Below are 6,000 nucleotides of genomic sequence, written 5' to 3' on the forward strand. Positions count from 1 at the left end.
TAAACTAAGAAATAATTTTTGATAATTCATTACTATTTTTTCAATTTGCTTTTATACGTTTACTTTTTTTTATTTTTGTTACTACTGAAATCAAGTTTGAATTTTATCACAATATTGATACAATTTTTTGTTTATCAACTTTATAAAACTTCTTTTTAATTACTTAAGTAAATTTTAGTTGAAGGTGAAAGTTGATAAAAATGTTAGGAATCTAAGCTCACTTTCTTTACTTCAGAGATTTTAAAGAAGTTTAATTTAGAATATAGCTTGCTAAGATTTAGGTTACGTTTTATAAATTTCACCATCAGTGTAAAAGTCTTGTAGTCAAATTAAAATTTGTTATATTTTTTGGTACGGTACAGTATGGGTACTAAAATTCAAACTTTTATTGTTTTTTCATCTAGATATCTTAAAATAAATAGATACAAATCGCAGTCTACTAATATTATGAAATTTTATACTTTAAAACTTAAGTTTGTAATGTATTTTAGAATAATATTTTCTTATTTCTGTTATGTAATAATTTAGCCAACAGGCAGTTATCTCTTATATTATTGTTTTTTGACAGGAGAATCATTGTAGGTTTTTCTTATTATTCTTGACATAAATAAAAGTTACATTATTTTTAACCCTAGAATCATAACAAGTGATTTGCCAGACTAAAATGCACATTTTTCCAAGTATAAAAGGGCATTGTTGAATTCAGTCTCTTGTGTGCCTTCCTATCCTCGCAAACCCTTAGTGCTGTCTTAGTCAACAACCCAGTAACTACTGTCAAATTTTCTGTTCTTAATCTTTGTAGTCTTAGTGACCAAACAAAATGAATAGTATTAATTTCTTTCCATATAACTGTAACGACCAATAAATGAAAGCAATAGTAGAGTATATCAAACTATAATTTACATTCTTACTTTGATCCTGCTAACCACTGCTCTGCTTGATTCATTTAAAATAACTTCTGTCAAAACATTAAAACTTGAAATCCCTGCTGAAATGGAATATCATAATAAAAAATTTTATTCAGAAAGAATTACAGTTGTTAGGCCACAAAACTGGAATATCACAGATTTAGGTTGTCTTTCAGATATATGGGTAGTGAGTTCATTGAGTGAAAATATTTTTTTCTAATTGCAGAGAGAGTAATATCTTATGTATAATAAAACGGCTTCTATCTGAATCCCTTTGGCAGCCCAAACCCCTACTCAACCTGAAACAGTATTCATATACTATTCCTTGTTACTGTTAGTCCAATAGTACTTATTCTTTAAATGTACAGATTTTTTATTTTTTTTATTTTCCTGTTTAGCCTCTGGAACCACCGTTCAAAAGATAATATGTATGAATGTAAATGAAGTGTAGTCTTGTACAGTCTCAGGTCAACCATTCCTGAGATGCATGGTTAATTGAAATCCAACCACCAAAGAACATTGGTATACTCAATCTAGTATTCAAATCCATATAAACATATCTGTCTTTACTAGGATTTAGAACTCTCGACTTTGAAATCAGCTGATTTGCAATGATGAGTTCACCGCTAAACCATAACGTTGAGTTTCTTTGGATGTACAGACTAAAGAAACAACTGTTTGTGTAACTTCTAAGAACCAAAAGTATTAAAATACCAGAATGTTAGCCATCCAATTTACATTATGCCTATCTCAAAAATTCTTCATATGATTTCTACAGTATTAGTGTATCAGTGTAGTTAAATATGTAGTTATACAGTAAAGTATAATTTTTCATATTTTGATATGCAATATTTACTAAGGAGGTATGAATTCTATGATATTATTTCATAAAAAATATCAACATTATTATACAGTCACAAAAATTAAATTATGAAGAAAAGAATCTGTTATTGTCAAAATGTATGTCCAATTGCATAATAGAGCAAACAATTTTGTTCAAAAAGTAAGATAGGACAGCTATAAAAATGCTGCGTGTAAACAGAAAAGATTCAAGATGATATGTAAAGTGGAAAATTACCCAAATATTATAGGACTCCATTAAATTCTAGTCTGATTAAGCATATCATTAAATCTGACTGATGGGAATGAGATAATGCTGTATAAAAAAAGTTATAACAATTAGATAACTGGAATTATCATGTAGAAATGGACAAATACTCATATTAATCATATGGTAAATTTACTTTTTTAGTAAAGATTTCAAAGTAAAGAAAAACAAAAAAAAAGATCAACAATCAATAATATTACATTAAGAGCAAAAGGGTTTTGTTTGTTTGGGATAAACAAAAATAGTACCTGATCAAACGCAACTAAATTTTTACCCATGTTTCTTGGCATAACTGAAAATGTTTTTAGATATATTTCATCTCAGAAATAAAATAAAAATATATATATAATTTGTAATGGTGGAGATTTGCTGGTTGAAGTACAAACTTTAATGAATTGAATTAATGAACTGTGAACTTTGAGAATATATCACTGTGGGAGCTGTTTGAACTGAATTATTTGAACCAATCGAATGAATAATATTAAAAAATAATAAAATTAAATTCAAATAAAATAATATTAAATAAATTTAAAAAATTTCTGTTTAATAGGCTTCCTGTGGGGACTGCATGTGAGGCTAAAGTGGTGAGATATGCAAACACTTCATGAGAGGCTAGACCAATTATCATCATTGATTGGCCTTGGGCCACTGTTTTGGGAGGTGCAACGGGGCACTGTTATAATATTTCTGTTAAAAAAAATCCAATTTTCAAAATTCATATGTGGTATTTGTTAGTAGGTTCAAGGCCAACTTTTGCATGCATCAGGAACTCTCTCGATGTAACAGGTCACAGTTATTTGGAAATTACCTAAAAATTATTTATGAAAATATATAAATAATAAATAATCAATGACCTGTTGAATATGTTCATGACTGTGAGTAAATGTTAATCTAGTCTCCCTATTTTAATATTTGATGTAATCATTCTAGTTTAATTTATAAACACTTGGGTTTTGTGTTCATAAGTGGGTGGATTTTTATTGTCAGGTTTGTCTGATGATGTTACAAATTTTGTTTTAATGCGCCACCCCCACCTTGGACACGGATTGAAATCTCGCATCAGATCGGAGAGTGGCGTTCCTGACGAACCACGGAGCTCCAAAGATCGTCCGCAACGCGATGTTTTGGACGGCCTCGATCTTCTTTTGAAGCGAGGAGCTCAACATTGCCCCCCATGCCGGGTAAGCATATGTTAGAATCGGCAGTACGTACAGCCGAAAAATGAGAAGCTTAGTTGCCAGTGGGTATGGGCTGGCACTGTTCAGCACTGGGTATAGTGAGGCTCTGGCGGCCTTAGCCCTCCGGGTCGCATAATTTACATGTTCGCCGAAGGTAAGCCGCCTGTCCAACACCACCCCCAGGTACTTAACTGTTTTCTCAAAAGGGATTTTCTCCCCTGAGATTTCCAGCTCTCTGGTCGGTTTTCGTGTCTTGCATGTGAACATCACGGCCACCGATTTTTCACCGTTGACCCTGATTCTCCACATGTCGAGCCACGGTTCCACTAAGTCCAGCTGCCTTTGGAGCCTCCGGACCGCGTAATCCACATTTGCGGATTCGTAGAAATATGCCGTGTCGTCTGCGTAAAGGGCCGTTTTGACCCCTTCCGACAGCGGCATATCGTTCACGTACAAAGTGTACAAGAACGGGGAAAGTACTGCTCCTTGGGGAACCCCAGCGGCTATTTCTCTGGTGGAGGAAATCGTTTCCCCTACGCGCACGACAAAATGTCGGTCTAGCAGATATGACCGCATCAGTCTGACATAGCGGTAGGGGATCGCCGATCGCGCTAGCTTATAAAGCAGCCCGCTATGCCAAACTTTGTCAAAGGCCTTGGCCACATCCAGAAAAACGGCTGCAGTCACCCGTTTCCTGTTCAGGCCCCCGACAAGGTCGTCTATTATTTTTACCAGTTGGAGGGTGGTTGAGTGACCCTCCCTGAACCCAAATTGCTCGGGCCGCACTTCTCCCTCCATGTATCGCCTCAGTTTTTCAAGAAAAATCCTCTCGAACAACTTAGACAATACCGGTAACAGGGAGATTGGCCTATAATTCCGTGGGAAAAGTAAACTTTTCCCCGGTTTGGGTAAACATACGACTTTGGCCGTTTTCCAACAATTCGGGAAATATCCAACGTACAAAATGGACGTGAATATCACCGAAATTGCTGTAATCACGGAGGCCGGTATCAATTTTCTACCAAACTCATAATTTGACAAATAATTTTTTAACCGATTTTATAACACATAATTTGTTAACAGATATTTAAAAATAAAATGTGATTTTATTCAAAATAAAAGGATTAATATTTTAGTAAAACATAAATGTTGATAAAACTAATATTTATAAAGATATAACGGATTGAAAAATAAACATGGCCGCCATTTTATAATTCGTGAAGGTATTTAAGTCCTGATTTTTTTGTTAATTTTAAAACTTTATTACCAAGACACTTACCAAATATTAATGTGATTTGTCTATCCGAACTTGAGATGGAGAAATTGCCATTTTTCCTAAGAATATTTTTTTGTTTAGTTTTAAAAGTAGAATCCGAAAAAGTATAGCCAGCCCACCATTTTAGAAACACTCTGTATATGATTAATCGAGTAGTTTTTCTTTTGTTTATACCGAAGAAACAAAAATCCCCTTCCTCTTTATATAATAGTATATATATATATACATATATAGAGAGAGAGAGAGAGAAAATTCCGGTTAATAGGACTAGTGGTTATTTGGGGGCAGCCGTTTTAATTGCGACAGTTTTGTAAAAAAAACAGAAAACATATTGGTATAATTCATGTAAAATTTAGCTGTTTACCGGTCCAAAAGCCCACATTTAAGGCCCCAATAATTCACTCCTTTCTTTAGTTTACTTGAAAAATAATACTTAGTTATATAAGTCGTTTAATCCTTGTTTAAATGCTTTAATGAAGGAGGTAACTTCACCTTAACCATTAAGAGTAACACTTTGTCCGTACTGTCTACATAGTACTTAAATTATTTCAGGTTTTATGGGAGAGATAACGAAATAATTAAACAGGTTACTTAAAAACTGGGAGAAGTTGAATATGATAAAAATGATTCTTAAGTGAAACGCGTATTTAAATAATATGCAAAAAAATTCAGTGATAGACTTCAGCACTATTTAAGGCAAGAAAACAGCGAAGGAAACAGAACCGGGAATCTGTGCCAAATTTGTAATAAACGGAGACGACAGAGCAACGAAGAAAATTTTTTTTAAAGATATTTAATCACGTAAAAGACATTAATTTTTATATTTTACTGACCGTAAAAAGCAGTCATTATTTTGACTTTTATCTCTGTTCTGTTTATAATCTTTTTACTTCCTTGTACGAAGTAAGAGTGATAGCGAAAAATTTCGTTTTTCAGATTTCAACATCCCTGAATCTACGAGTATTTTGACTAGTTTCGGTGTGGCATCTTGCATAATTCAAAAACGATTAGCCTAGAATGTTGAAAATTTGGATTTAGGACTGTTGTGACATCTTGTTCCCCTTTCGATTGCAATTTATTAAATTAAAAGTGTCCAAAAAAAGCCCAAAATCCAAACAGTTTGGATTTTTGGACTTTTTCTTAACTGCACTAACAAGTAGTCCTCATTGAGAGGTTTTCAACGATATATCGTAAGTAGTACTTATTTTTATTGATTTCGAAGTTATAGCCAAATGAAATTTTAATTAATGAAATATTTCTATCTTACAAGGGGAAGAGACATCCAACCTTCAACTTTAGTTATTTATTTATTTTTTTTAATTTAAATATATTGATATTAATTATTATTAACTTATAATTGTAAAAAAAATCTTTACAATAAATAATAATACAATAATAGCAGCAAAAAAAAAATAAAATATGAAAATAATCAGATGTTGCTAGTGAAATAAAATTTTATGTACTTTAAAAATATGTATATGAAGTTTAATATGCTTACAAGGAAGTCATGCGGTGTCCACATCAGTTGAG

The sequence above is a fragment of the Lycorma delicatula genome, chromosome 13, assembly GCF_047948215.1.
Source record: "Lycorma delicatula isolate Av1 chromosome 13, ASM4794821v1, whole genome shotgun sequence".
Classification (NCBI taxonomy): domain Eukaryota; kingdom Metazoa; phylum Arthropoda; class Insecta; order Hemiptera; family Fulgoridae; genus Lycorma; species Lycorma delicatula.